A 15988-nucleotide genomic window follows, 5' to 3' on the forward strand; every position below is an offset into this window, starting at 1 on the left:
GACTGTGTGAGAGGACGCTTCTGTGACCATGCCTGAAATGTCTTCATTTATACCTCATACTAGATCAAAGTGTTGGTTAGATATATAGTTCTAGCTTTAAAAAACTTTCTCTCAGAATTTAGAAGGCATTGTCTTATATACTCATTGTTATAAAAGAGAAATTTGAACTTTCTGAATTTATTTTCTAGGTCTCACCTTCTCTTTCATATTTTCTTTCTCTTTTAATTTTGCTATATGTTCTCTTTCCTTAACTCTACCCTCTATCATTTCTAAATATATAATTTTTAATTTTCTCAAACTTTAATTTGCTGTCATAAGTCACTGTATTTAATGAGGTGTGAAGATGACAAGCTAATTTTATCACAGTTCAAAGTACAACTTTCAAATTGAAAATCAGAAATCAGTCTTCAATGACCACTCTCTGCCCCAGGAAATCTCTTTCTTGGTGCCCCAGGTCAAGTGGGAATACACCCTATGGAATGTTTTCCCCAACCTTCTCTTCCTTGAATCCAGTCTCCTCACTCTTCTCTTACCCTCTGGAACTGCCAGAAGAAAACTAAACTTTTCCCTTTACTGAAATGTGCAGAGCAATTTAAATCCCCCCGTCCAACCTTCTCATTCAGGACCATTCTCTGAGCCTCGCCTTTTACAACCTTTTATAACATTTAACAGCCTTTTATAACCACAACATAAATCTCTAATTTATTCAACAACCCTTAACCCCCACAGGATCAATGTGCCAAGTGCACCTGTTCCAAGAGCCAGGGATTCAGCAGTAAAAACAAAGATGCCTACCCTCACGGAGCTTACACTCTAGTGGGAGAAACAGAAGATGTAAAATAAGCAAATATGTAGAATGTTAGGGAGAGAAATAAAGCAGGGAAGAGAGAGGAAGGAGGGGTTTGCAATTTCAACAGAGGGATCAAGGAAAACCTCGATGAGAAGGAACCAGAGAGTAAAGGCACCAAGAATATCCAAACAGATGATTAAACTTTACATTTTTGGTCTCTAAATGTCTACCCAGATCACGTTGGTCCAATTTAAACAGGTATTTTCCGGAAGAATCAGGAGTATTTAATGATTAAAAGTTCTTAAGGTGGTAATCAGAATCAGACGGCAAAATTGTCCAGGAGAGAGCTGAGCCATCCCAGGCCCTCTGGCACTTGGGGGTATCAAATCAAGTAGGAGTTTTGTAGAACAGGGTAGGACTTTTAATGTTTTGGTGACCACACGTACTTCACGAGGATCTTCTGTTTTCTCCTTCTAGTGCTTTCATTGAACCATAGCAGCTAGCCACTTTGCCTTCTTACTAAGAATGCTAACATCAGTCCAATCTTCAGATGAGATAAAAAAATAAACCAAAGCTATACTTTCACATAAAATCATAGAAAAGAGCCAGTTATAAGAGTATAAACTGAACACAAGGATCAAAGTCCCAGGATTCTTTCCTAATGTAACTGGCACAGGCACAATGGTCACTGACCTTTTCTTAATTCTTTTTCTCTCCACATTCACAAAGAGTGAGCCCTCAGGTAAATTATGGACTTCAGTCAATTGCTATGTGGCAATGTAGGCCCATCAGCTGTGGTAAATGTTCCACTCTTGTGGGGGATGTTGATAATGGGGGAGGCTGTGCATGTGTGGGGGCAGGGAGTATATGGGAAATCTCTGCACCTTCCTCTCAATTTTGCTTTAAATCTTAAATTTCTCTAAAAAAAATACAATCTTAATAAAAATGAATAAATAAAATGATGGGGAAAATGTCCACTCAATTAATTCTCTGAATTTGCTAAAATCTAATTTGTGAGGAAAGATCCCTTTTAAGACTGTTGATTTAAAGAAGTCCTGCCAGTTTACCTGCCTCAAGTTGAAAACTCCTGTTTTCCCCTACAGGAGGCCGATGTAGAACACGGCCAGATTCGCCTGCTCCACCGGCAGCAGGGTCTAGCTTGATTATGGCACGCCCCGTGTTTGACAGGAACCATGTGTATACTTGCCTACTTTCCCAAGAAGGCTGTGAGGTCCTCTCAGCCAGGAACCAGATCTCAGCCTTCTCACAGTTCCCAGCAGCTAAGTGCTCCTTAATGAATGTTGATTGTGTAGTGTGTTTCCCACCTGAACTCATCACAGGAACAATAATATTAGCCAGCGCTTGTGGAGCATTTACCATCCTAGGCAGCTGGTATCATTATCTGTAATCCTCAAGCAACCAGCAAAGTCAGGTCCCAAGCCAGTTTTACAGATGAGGACACTGAGCCCTAGAAGAGTTAAGGAGTTAGTCTAAGTGTATGCAACTAGCAAACATGGAAAGGCTAGGATCCTGCCCCAAGCATGTGTGACCCCAAATGACACTTCTGGTTGCACTCTCTGCGTCCTTTGAAGATTAAGTGGATGAGACACCTCAGAAGGAACAAGGAGGAGACAGGCCATTTGTCTCTACTGTCTGTTTGCAGCAAGTCCAAGAGAACATCCTTGGGACATCCTGACGCACAGTAACGTAGGCTACATCTATCGCCACAGCACTCTGCAAACAGTCACGCCTCACAGGCCCAGGGGCCACTGCCCTTCCACCCCCACTCCAGCCGCATTTAGAGAGAGGGGAGACTGCGGTAGAATGAGGTTAAATGACTTCTTACAATAGGACCCACAATCTCGAACTATTAGAGCACTTGAAAGACCATATTCTTTCTCGATTTCCCTTTTAGACAAAGTTTTTTTTTAAATGGCGAGAAAACCACATGCTGAGGCTAATGAGAAGAATGTACAAAGGAAATATTTTTCCATTTTGCAGCCCCTCATGTTGTACATATTTATAGATATCCTACCAAGAGAGCATGTCCTGCAGAACATGTCAGAATTGGGGCTGTAGAATTTTCAGTAACTCTTGGCTACTTCTAGCTGTGCTGACGTGGACCGGGGCAGGTCTGGCGGCGTGCTGACGTGTGCTTTCTCCTCCTCTGCTCAGGCTCTGGTGTGTTCTCTCTCAGCCAGCAGAACCATCTCAGGGTTTATTTGGCGTGGGGTCCATAAAGGGCCTGAGTTATGTAAGGCTATTAAATCAGAACTTGCCTGGGCGTCTTCAGAAGGCTGTTAGCCTAGTTCATTCTGGGCAAACACAATTAAGGTCCTGGCTATTATTTACAGCAAATACCAGTGAAAATAACCTCAAGTTCCTGGGTTTATTAACATTGATGCCAAGGGGGAGGGGAGGATCGGAGTGGAACGTGCTCAGTGTTGCAGCTTGCGCTGATTAAAACTCCACTTGTCATATCCTAGATCGTTGTACTGTAGTTATAGTAAATGTTCCTTGTAATGCATTTTCAAGTACAAAAATTGCTTCAGAAAAGAGCATTTAGAAAACTAATTCTATTGAAACCAATGAAGTGTTGACACATTGCCTGATGCAGATTTGTTTAAAGAGGCTTGTTTTAAGTTATAAAAGCACAGTCCTGAAGGCAATACTCAGTGACTCCTCAGTCTGGTGCCTGAGAGAACAGTGAAGCAGTGTGCGCAGCCAGCACCCCCTCATTAATCCTTCCCCATAATTCTACCCTAGTCACCTCTCCCTTGCCTGACTCTATAGAATTTCAAACCTGCTGCCAGCCCAGGAACTCGCTCAGAAACCATTCATTACTCAGGCAAGGCATTCATACTGTTTGCTGATGTGTCGGTGAATAGGAACACCGTGTAAATCTGGACTGAAGAGTGCTCTTTTTTGTCATCTAAATTGCTCCTATGCAGTGTGTTCCACAGGCATTAGAAATCACTGGGGGGTTGACACCCTCATCTTTTGAAAAGTAGCATTTCACTGTGCCCAGCCCTGGGAGGAAGAAAGGATGGAGACAGCAGCTGAAAAGAGAGATACAGCATTAAGTAAAAAGCTTATTATTTACCTCAAACTAGGCCATTGGCTCCCACAAAAAACCTTCAGTGCCTGCAGCCCCTGCTAAAATCGAACATAAAAGCAGGCATCTCTTGCATTCTTAACAGGCTCCCAGCATCACCAAAGTAAGCAGTTTAGTGATGAGAGAATGTTTGTGAATGAAGGGAGTGGTCAGTAAAGAAAGCTGGTCCAGCCCTGACATGACACACTGTGTCCAGGGAGAAATGTGCCACAGCCATTGTTAGGTGGTAACTTCATGTTTTGGAGCTGCTTTACCCAGGATGGTGTTTACGGGTGTCTGCAAAGAAACGTGTGGAAATAGGGTTTCTGGTAGGGTAGATGGAGGCACATGCTCTTCTGTTCCCTTAGGTGGTAAATTCGTCATATTTGCTGTGGCTGTTTGTATCCACAGTCATCTGTCTGGAAATCTAATTAAAGAATTCTTTTCCAAATTCTGTGCTAGGTGTAACCAGGACATTCAGCAAAACTTGTGCTTTCAGATTTTTTTTAATTGAGGTGAAATCCACACAACATAAAATTAATCATTTTAAAGTGACTAATTCAGTGGCGTTTAGAACATTCACAGGGTTGTGCAACCACCATCTCCATCTAGTACCAAAATATTGCCATCACCCCCCAAAAATGTCCCATACCCATTAAACAGTTGCTCCTCATTCCTCCCTCCCCCAGCCCCTGGTAACCAATAATCTGCATTCTGTCTCTACGGTTTTACCTATTCTGGAGAATTCTTATAAATGGAATCATATAATATGTGACTTTTCGTGTCTGGCTCCTTTCACGTAGCATGTTTTCAAGTTTCATACCTGTTGTAGCATGGATCATTACTTCATTCCTTTCTATGGCTGAATAATGTTCCAGTATATAGATATTCCACAATTTATTTATCTGTTCATCCATTAATGGACATTTGGGGTTTTTTTTCACCTTTTGGCTATTGTGACTAGGGCTGCAATGAACATGCATATAAATGTATCTGTCTGAGTCCCTGTTTTCAGTTCTTTGGGGGTACATACTTAGGAATAGAATTGCTGAGTGATATGGTAATTCTATATTTAGCATTTTGAGGAACCTCCAAACTGATTTCTATGGCTCTGAATTATTTGACCTTCCCATCTGCAATGTATGTGGGCTCCAGTTTCCCCACATTCTCACCAACACTTGCTACTTTTCTTTTTTTTTTTTTAATTATTATAGCCATCCTAGTGGGTGTGAAGTGGTACCTCACTATGGTTTTGATTTGTACTTCCCTAGTGACTAATGATGTTGAACATGTTTTCGTGTACTTGTTGACCATTTGTATATTTTCTTTGGAGAAATATCTATTCAAGTCTTTAGCCCATTTTTAATAGGGTTGTTTACATCTTTGTTGTTGAGTCGTATGCCATCAGATTTTAGGTCTTTAAGTGGCATAGATTACCACATCCACCTGTCCTAAGGAATAAAAGGAAAAACAATCAGAACCTGTGGTTATTATGAATATCAAGTTTTAATTATAGAAGACTACTCTGATATAAATGGTAGACTGAGAAAAAGCATAAGTTTTAGAGACAAAGAGGTGTGCTCCACCACACTCTGCCTGGGTGACCTTAAATAATATGACTTACCTTCTCTGAACCTCAATTTCCTTATCTGTAAAATGGGACTAAAAATGCCTACCTCATAAGGTTGTTATAAGGATTAAATTAAATAAACATAAAACTGTGGTCCCTAGAAGTCACTCTACAAATATAATTTTTGCTCTTCTAATATTATATGGCCACATGGAAACTTCCATGAAAACCAAAAGTCACATTTTAAATCTGTAAGAAATTTGCTTCTTAAGATGAGTTCAGGTCATTTCAATCCTGCAGAGAAGTGTCCTCTTGTAACTAGCCTTCTGGTTTTTCTGTTATGTAAATTCTTATCTTCATGTAGAGTCCACATCAGGCTATTTTTTTTCAAAAGTTATAAGTCAGTGTTGAACTCAGAACTTCTTTTCCTTTGGAGTAACTTAAATGTAATGGTTAGAGTACCGGGCTGGCGCACAAAGCCTCTATAACATGAGACAGTTTGAGTGCAGGAATGTAGTATTGTCCTCATCCTGGATCCTGACAGCAGGGGTCACGGCTGGCCCTGGGCAGAATTGTGAAATAGAATGTGGTTTTGGCATTCCTCCTATTCCTTCTATAGGCCTTTCCTCCCACCTAAGGGCCTTCTCCTCGTGCCTTTATGCCCGCCGTACCCTGGAGTTGTATGAAGCGTCCACCCTCCCCTTTCCGTTCTCCCTCCAAGCCAACCCTCCAGTCCTTCAAAGTGCTCTATTCTCTGAGATACTGCATCTCCCAGTCAAAATTGTCAATTCCTTGGTGTCCCCAGACGTGTGAATTCCAAAGAGTTCCTTCAACGTCAAAGAGGCTTCTTCATTGTGGAAAGATGAGATTGGGCAACTCAAATAAATGACCAATTTATGGACTATCAGTGAACAATTGTTTAGGACAAAAGGACTCTGCCCTGAGCAGGCCAATTTTCTCAGAATGTTTCTTGGATCTGTGTGCTTAAGCTGTAACATCTTGTCCTGGTTTCCTTACCTTTTTCCTCTCTGAGTCCAGATTCTCTAGGAAGCCCAAGATTTCTTCATGGAAATTCCCACAACAGCCCCAGTGCTGGTGGTGGGAGATTATGGTGAGACAGGCTGGGTGGAGCGTTGCACTGAGAGGATTTTGTATCTTCTAGGTGGCTATAAATTTAGGACAACCTCTATTGTGTTCAGATCACCTGAGATTCATAACCAAACCTCCTCTCACGAAGAAATTTTGGGGTGTCATTTGTGGTTTACATCCCTCTGCTCATTTTTTGTAATTTTTAAAATCTTTGTTCTTTTTGAACCCACCTCCTTTCAGAAAGGCCAGAGGTATGTATTACTGTTCCATGTTACACATAAGGAAACTGAGGCCTAAGAATCCTAAGGAACTTTGCAAAGTAATACAGCTAGTAAGTGGCAGAGCCAAAATTCCAACCCAGATCTATCTTCTTCCAGAGGCTGAGCCCTTACCCACTGTACTATACTATCCCAATCAGTCAGCTATTCCAGAATCTTGGCCTTGGAGCAGAGCTTTGAGACCATTGAGTCCAGCTAATTCATTTCTCAAGTGCAAAAGTGTTGTGGGCTCTCATTACTTATGTACCTCTCTGTATTAGTCAGAGCTCTCCAGAGAAACGGAACCAACAGAATGTGTATAGAGAGAGAGAGAGATTTATTTTAAGGAATTGGCTCATACGATTGTGGAGGCTTGGCAAGTCTAAACTCTGATGGGGTAGGCCAGCAAGCTAAAGACTCAGGGGAGAGTTACAGTTTGAGTCCAAAGGCTGTCTGCTGGCAGAATTCCTTCTTACTCCAGGAGGCCGGGCTTTGTTCTATTAAGGCCTTCAACTGATTGAATGAGGCCCACATTTTGGAGGGCTTTCCGTTTTACTCAAAGTCCATCCATTTAAATTTTAAGCTCACCCAAAAAACACTTTCAAAAGAAACATCCAGAATAATGTTTGACCAAATATCTGGCCACTGTGGCCCAGCCAAGTTGACACGTAAAATGAACTATCACACTTTCCTTCCGTACTATCCTCCAACACTGAGAGTCGCCCACCCTTTGATTTCCCTGAAGTGAATTCAGTGTTTAACGAGCATCACATGTGTGTAAACCACATTTCACTCACCACTTTGTTCACACAATATCTACTGATGGGGCGGCAGCTCTTGGGTGACTTCTTTGGTGAACAGTTAAATTTTACCAGTGAACCCAATAACCTAAGCTACGTTACAGGAAGCCCTGTCTCTCACATGTGTCCACACAGTGACCTGACCAGCGAAATCCTCTCAGGTTTCCTCAGAGGCAAAGAGGCAAATGCTTTGGTTAATTGGCGTGGTCAAGTCTCCGTTTGAGAGGGACATGTTTTCTTGGCCCACAGTTTAGGGTTTCGTGCTGATCTGGTTGACACAGTTCACGTCAGTTTGACCCACCGCTGCAGTCGTTATCCTTTGATCTGGAGTCTAGTTTGAAATGTGACCCATTCAGATGGCTTTCCTATAATAGTCAAGCAAGACAAAGCCAAATCATCCCATTTATCTTAATGGGCTTTTTTTCTTTTTTTTGCCTTTTTTTTTTTTAATTTTTTTTTTTTTCAGGCATGAGGCCTTGCCGATCTTTTGTTGAGAAGAGAAAGGAATCTGTGTATCTGATGGGCTTTGAAATACCATCTGGTGTTTAATGTTATTGTGCTCTGTTCTCACAGTGGTGTGCTGAATCATATCTTAAAAGTTCAACAACCATTCAGTCAGTCACCATTCAATATTCTGTGTCATTATCAAAGATTTGGAATTACAAAATGCTACCTGGAAACAAAGCCCACTTGACAGGCTATTCCTCCTGAGGCCAGCTCTGCTGCCTGAGCCGGGTCTTTAGTGTGAAGTCTGTTTGTCTGACATTTGTCGCTGCCCTTTGGGTACCCAGCGCAACTTGTAATCCCGAATATTGCTGGTTGAATTACATAACTTTATGTGACAAAAGAAGCACAACAGTGTTCTGACACTAAGATGTAAGCCTGGGCATGCATTACTTTTCTTTTATAAACACCCATATATTGGCAATGAATGTGTGAACAGAGAAACTTCATTTTAATCATTAAATATGTGCCAAGAAAGTTACATATTCACAGATACTCTCTAAATGTTAAGTGCAGTAGGAAAACACATCAGTGAGATAAATCCTGTGATGTATTGTTTCAAGAAAAAAACATTTTATAAGAGAATATTCATTCCAGAACGCATCTGTTTGGCAGGTAAGAATATTTTTTAAGAGGAACGCATATCTGTTTAGTACAGTTTCACAAGCTTCAGCAACATCATTAAATGCCTGGATGCAACTTGTGCTTACTGCTTTTAGAATAGCAACGTGGCGTTCTCTTTTCACTTTGTAATGATCAGGATTACTCATATGAGACAGCAGTATAGTGCTTTACGCAATAGTCATAAACAACCTCTCCTAAAATGCATTTTTGCTTTTATACCTCAGCGAACAGCTCTGTTTGAGTAAATGATCCATCCTTGAATCCTGTGTACAGAGAGAAGATCAGCACTGGATTGTTGTTTTAATAACTGGAAGTCTGCCAACATCCTCTGGGAAGAGGACGAAGACGTTAATGCTAGCATGCAATCTAGCCCGTGTTTGGATTTAAGACGGAATTTAATCTTCTTGCCTCCTTTTCCTCCCCCTCTCCTTTTGCAGTCTTTTCTTCCTTGACACACAGTCTCTTTTCATGGAGTTAATGCAAGCTATCTTAAACAGCATGAACTAATAAAGGATGGCATTTTTAAAAGGGGAGGCATTCACAAATGTTGGAATGTGGAACATTTAAAATTCTTTCTGTGGTACTTAGTTAAGAGAGTGGTGATTAATGAGTTTGTGTTATCTATCAAAATGCTTCCATCATGCTGCTGATGTGACACGGGATTTATGGTAATGAAAAACCTGCAATCCATCCCTGGTATCTAAATCTATCAGCCCCACATTCATACAAAAAGCGCTAAATGATATATTTGTAGCTCTCTGAAAGCAAGATCATTTTTAAGAGATTATGTACTGCCAAAAGGGAACATTCTTAAAATATAGGAAAGGAAACGATTTCCTTTCCAACCTATTGCTCTAGCAAGCATCACACTACAAATATCAATCTCTTACAGAAAGAAGAAAAAAATACTGAGCAGATGATGATCACATGATTAGGCTAGTAATGCTCAGTGAGTTTCCTGTAATTTTCTTGGAACTCCTATGTAATATATTTGCAAAGGGTCATAACAGATTTTCAGTGGGAGAATTTGTAATTGCTCTTTGTGCTGCGTGTCTTAGAAAGAGAAAATCCACTTGTAACTTGAATAAAACTCACTTGGTTCCATCTGTCAGGAAGAGGGTTCCACATAGCCCAATAAAAACCTTCATCCATTTTCAACAACTAGAGGAAAACAGGCACCGTCGATCCCTTCCTCTTTGTTAGGCGGATATTTCTATTTCTGCAAGACCTTACAGAAAGAATGAAAACGTGTTTTCAAAAATTGCTTTCTTGCTTTCCAATCCCTCTCAAAAGGGTGCCAAAATATAAACATAACATGCCCCGTTATCACATGGGCATGTGAATGAATATCTTAGAGGAGAGGATACAGGATCAGGTTCCCAAGACAAAGTCACTCAACACACTCAAGGATGTTGATTAGAAATGAGGTATGCTAAAAGAAATCTTTGTGGCAAATAGTGATAATAATGAACTTTGCGACTGATTTGCTTTTTTAAAAATATTGACCACATCAAGTGTATATTCATAAACTCTCAATCTCCATTACTGACACTCCGAAATGCTTCGATGAATGGGAGAAAAGGGGAGAAGTCACCCCTAGAAGAAGCAGAGATTTTTATGTAACCCTTCTGAACATCATCATGTGTTATGTATGTCCTAGTGGGAGAGTTGGAAAATACTCCTCTTTACATCACGAGCACCCTTCTATATTCTTATTTTGTAGATAGTCATTTTAGTCAGGGTCATGTACATGTCAGGCATTTGGGTACCTACATCTTAAGTTAATCCATTTTTGTGTGCTTTGGAAAGCAGACAAAGAGCCCTGTAGTGGAATATTTTTCTTAAGGCAGAATTTCTACCTCTAGAGTGTGAACACAAGCTTAGTGTGTTCCAGAAACAGCACAGGCTTGTATTCCTTTGCCATTTTCCTGCTGCTTTCGCTACTTCTGCCTTGGAGAGATGCAAAGGATTGAGAAACACAGCTAAAGAGAAAGGAATCCCAGAGGCCACAAGGCGAGTGGTAACAAGCGAGTGTGTGTGTTCTGTCTACAGGGCTGGGTTTGAAGGGGTGGGGGAGTCTTGTTAAAATCACAAAAACTGCCTGTGCAGCAAATAGATTCTCCTCCCCCTCCTCCCACTACTAACACTGCAGAAAATACCATCTATCAAAATGCTCTTAAAAGCAGTCCCTGATGATGCTGGAATAAAAAAGCTGTTATGACAACTGTGAGGAGGGAGGAGCTGCTTTCCACCCAGCTGTCTGTCAGACTGGACATCAGGGACCCTTTAGATTAATGGGGTCATACCAGGAACCAGGCTCCCAGTTGAGATGCTCTCTTTCTGTACCCTTCCCCCAACCCACCTCCAGATGCCCTCAGGCTTGGCCCTTGGGGTCAAAGTGACAGGAGGGCGATGTCATTTCCTGTTGATTATTCCCGTCCTCTGTTTTTTGGTCTCAGTATTTCTGGCTTCATTGATCTGACTCTGGCCCAACCCCTAACATCATCTTCAATACTCTTAGATGGTCCATGCTTAGGAAGGAAATGGTGAGCCATGTTCAAGTTTTAAACCCCTTTTCTAGTTTACACTGAAGTTGGTTTCAGTTTTAAAGAAATAGTGTAACGTCGACACGATTTTGTCCAATATGTTATCTGCCTCACTGGCTCCCAGTATTAAAATACTACTAATAGTTTCATTTGTTTATTTCATTTTCTGTCAGCTTGGTAAGAAAACCATGAAAATATTGCTCTTTTTTCAAGGGCAGGCCATGTTTTCTATTGCCAGGGAGAAGCAGGAAAAAAAGTTATATTTGTCATGTGATAATGAAAATGGTGGAAAAGCTCATAAGGAAACATCTTTAATTGCTTCAATTTCCTAAGAGAAAGAGAATGAAGAAAGCAGAAACACTTTTCAAGCAAAAACTCCACAAGTTTTTGCTCCTCAGACAGTTACAAAGAATAGCAACTAGTCAAGTCACAAAAAATAGCTGGAAGGAAAAATATTTTATGCACTAAAATATCAGTGTTTGGGGGCCTTCTCACTGCTGTCCCTGGCACCACATGGGTTAAGAATTTTTTTTTTTTGAGGAAGATTAGCCGTGAGCTAACATCTGCTGCCAATCCTCCTCTTTTTTACTGAAGAAGCCTGGCCCTGAGCTAACATCTGTGTCCATCTTCCTCTACTTTTATATGTGGGATGCCCACCATAGCATGGCATGCCAAGCAGTGCCATGTCCACACCCAGGATCCAAACCAGCAAACCCTGGGCCACCACGAAGCAGAACGTGTGCACTTAACAGCTGCGCCACCAGTCTGGCCCCAGATTAAGAATTTTTTCAGTGGCCTGACAATAGGGAAAAAAAGAGTTCCAGGATCAGTAAGAATGCTATACCCAGCCACACTGGAGCCCGAAGCAAAACGGAAAGTCAGTAATACTGATTGTGTTTTTATTTAAAATGTTGATATTTTGTTCATCATGGATTTTTTTGCATTAATTTTAATTTTTTAAATGTTACATTAAAATATTATTTATCTTGATTACCGAATTTTTTGGTACGCCCTACATTTTGTACCCAAGGCAAGTGCCTTATTGGCCTCATTCATCTTGACCTAGCCCTGGCCCTGCTTTCAGAGAAAAAGAAAACTAAACAGAAAATGGAGCCATCGACATAAGTGATTTTCTTAAACTTAGCAAGCTCAAATGGGCACAAGAATTGAAGACTAGTTTGTAATTGTTGAAGTCACCAATGCTTATTGTTTCCTAAAACACATACCAAAGTTCTTAGGAATCTAGAACGTTTTATGTAAATTAAATGACATATTTTGAGATGCTATCCGGGAATTTTTCTTTCCTAACTCTTACTTATTGCCGGTAGCACTGCACCTATTTAGTGTGTGACCGTCATTGCCCTATAGAAAGGACTTATGCCCCCAAACAAAGAAGTGAATTCAGTGGCTGGGTAGATTTTGTAAATATGTAGCAGAGAAAGTCTAAAAAGCTATAGTATTCAACTGCAAGAGTCAATGATTGAGAGGCGGGAGATTTTTTCAATCCCATAAATTTGGGTTTTAATCTCAAGAAGCAAAACCTTAAACATTCAGTCATAGTGTTTATATCTTAAATCACACAATGGGGAGAATGTTTGATGCTGTAAGGGCCTACCATTTTCCCACCTGAAATTAAACAAGAATTCAATCAGTAGATGGTAAAAGAAGACTCTTAGGGAATGCGATAAAAGTGGGGATATCAGTCGTGCCTGAGAAAGGTCTTGTTCCTGCCCCTTAATGGATCAAAACCTTATAGAAGTGTAGAGATGCTAAGTAGGTACCAGAACACCAGAAAAGAAGAGATTATTTTCTAATACACCATTTTCTAGCTTGAGAGACTACAAATCAGAATTAGAATAATTCACAAGACTCAGTGCACAGAAATGAAAGTTCTTTTATTTCTCTGTTACTAAACTGAACCAAACATTGGAGCCTCCATTTTTACGGTATATTAGCAAACAAAGAAGCACTTTGACCTGCCAAGTATAAATTAACTCATTTAACCTTTATATCAACCCTTTGAGGTATACAGTATTGTTATCTCTACTTTAGAGGTATGGAAATTGAAGTACATACAGAAAGCCAAATTGCCAAAGGTCATGTAGCTAGTGGAACATTGCTAATGTGTATAGTGGCAGAGCTGAGATTCAAACCATGGTTTTGACAAGGCCCCTGAGTAACAGCAAAGCAACAACTGAAGGGTAGTTTTGGTGGATAGGATTGAGGGACACCTCACAAAGCTGTCTCTCCATACCAGCACGGAGCTCTGAGCCTCTGGCGAGGAGCTCTGAAGTGGGTGGGAGTTGGCAGATGTTCTCAAGAGAACGGTGGTCCAGCTGACAAAGACAGAGAGACTGGGCCACGGGACACGATACCAAAGTGGAAGCCAGAGAAGACTGGACTAAATCTGGATCAGATTCATAGATGATATGTAAGTCCCCAGATTCACAGAGAACCCAGAGAACTTAGAAAACACAGAGGTAATACAGCACAGGTTAGCAGCATATACTCTCAAGACCCCATGGTCGGAATCCCAGCTCTGCCACATACCAGCTGTGTGATTTTGGGCAACATGACTTCCCTGTGCCTCAATTTCCACACATATAAAGACCATAATACTTTATACCTATAGGATTAGATGAATTAACTTACATGAAGAACTCAGAATATTACATGGCAAGTATATGTACAATTTGAAGTGTTTGCTACTGTATTGTTACTCCTGAGGGGAATGTAGAAAAACAATATGAGAATCCAAAATAAGCTGAAATTTATAATAAATGGAAATATATTTTAAGCTAGAAGTAATTAGTTTACCTTGACAAGTTTACGGTTTTTTACCATAAAAAATGGGGATTCCAAAGCTAAGTTTAGTTTAATTACAGATAAAGAAACTTACATTTCTGTATACTGTATCCATTGTAAGACAATTCTCCTTGGTTCTCCCCTATTTCAACACATCTTGGGAGCAGAGCCAATGACTGTCTTTTCTTCTGGACTATATTTTCAAGGATGTTTATATAGTAGAAGGCTTTGGAAGAGAGAAAGAATGTTTCCCTTCAGAGAAAACAAGGCATGTGTGTTTATTGTCTAGTAAAATAAAGATAGTGTCTCTCTCCAGGGCAAAGTTCAGGCAGGCTTACTGCCCACTATAAAAGATTCCAGTTCCCTGAACTCAGGGTTCCCCTCCTGTAATGCAACCAACTGTGAATGCAGGTATTACCCGTCCTTCACTGTGTACCTCTGTGGGAATTGGGGTATAGAGAACTGGCTGCTGCTATAGCTGTGAATAATAATAGTTCTTTGTCTTTGACCCAGGAGTCTCAAGTTTTTTGCCAAAATCCATGACACTGGCAGGCTAATTTGTGAGCTTGCAAGTAGGGTAAAATCTCAGAAACTTCACATCCTTTTTAGTATATTATCAATATCCTAGATAAATCAAATTATTTAATGTTACACAATGCGATTTAATATTATCATAAGAACACTAACTTTTTTACTTTCGTAAGTTTTTTAGTGTTTGTTTCCAAGGCCACATTGGAATATATATGCTTGTTTTATTCTTTACACACAATTTGTCCTTTAAAAAAGAAAAATACTTGTCTGTATTTAAGCAGTAATTAAAAGTTTATGCTAGTGACTAGCAATGTCCAAATGCAGCACATTCTAAACGCACAGTCCAGGGGTGTATCATTACCAAAGCTAAGAACCCTGAAGAATATAGATTTTCAGGAGTGCAGATTCTATTTCTTCATCTGCAACATTCAGCTGAGGTCATGGCATAAGAATGCATTAACATTTTAAACTCAACTTCAAGATAATACCTTGAAGAAAGTAACAATGGCAAATAACAAATTCAAGACAATTATAACATCTGTTATTTTATCTCTGATTGAAAACAATCTGTTGGGTCACATTTTTAAGATTATTTAAAGAAACGGGAAACAAGCTGATGGTTCTTCTAAAATCATACCATGAGATCACCAAAGCAAACACACAGGATATGTATTCACAGTACCACAAACATCAAAGAAGGGAGTCAACGTTTTCTCTGGCTCTACCCAAGCCTGGTCATTCTGGAATAACATGTTTCTACCATCTGCCCATTTGTGAATGACTTGTAGAAACTGACATCTAAAATAACTTGATGGGGGTAATTAAACCTAACCAGTCTTGGCTACTTTCTCAAATGTCATAATAAAAAGGTGAAATTATATACTGTACATAGTTGTTTTCCAAAGTGGGGAACATGAAAATTTAGAGAGACGAACTATAACGTTATGAGAGCAGTATTTTTACCAAGTAGCCAAATGAATGTGGTGTTACTGAGACGTTTCTCCTCACAGCCTGCTGTGGGGAGTTGCTGCTCCTCTCCGCTTTATTCCTCCTCCGCTTTCCCTACTCAGTCATTATCAAATACACTCATCTTGTTTAAATAACATGGTACTTAACCTCCGTTTGATGTTGGGAATGTAGGGCTGCTGAAATTACAACCAGAAGGATATGAGAGAGTGTGAGAGAAATAGGCAGAGAAGAAAATAGAAAGAAATTTCATGTTTAAGCCTCATAGTGACCCAAATATATTTTAAGTTCAAAGTGTGACATCTATTTCTAGAAGGAGGAAGCAAACTGACAGTAGATATTTTAACCTGGTAAAACTGGAGACGTGGATAGCTATTTAAAGGCTGACCATTTATTTTAGAATTTTAGCAAA

This window comes from Equus caballus, chromosome 14 (assembly GCF_041296265.1).
Source record: "Equus caballus isolate H_3958 breed thoroughbred chromosome 14, TB-T2T, whole genome shotgun sequence".
Taxonomy (NCBI): domain Eukaryota; kingdom Metazoa; phylum Chordata; class Mammalia; order Perissodactyla; family Equidae; genus Equus; species Equus caballus.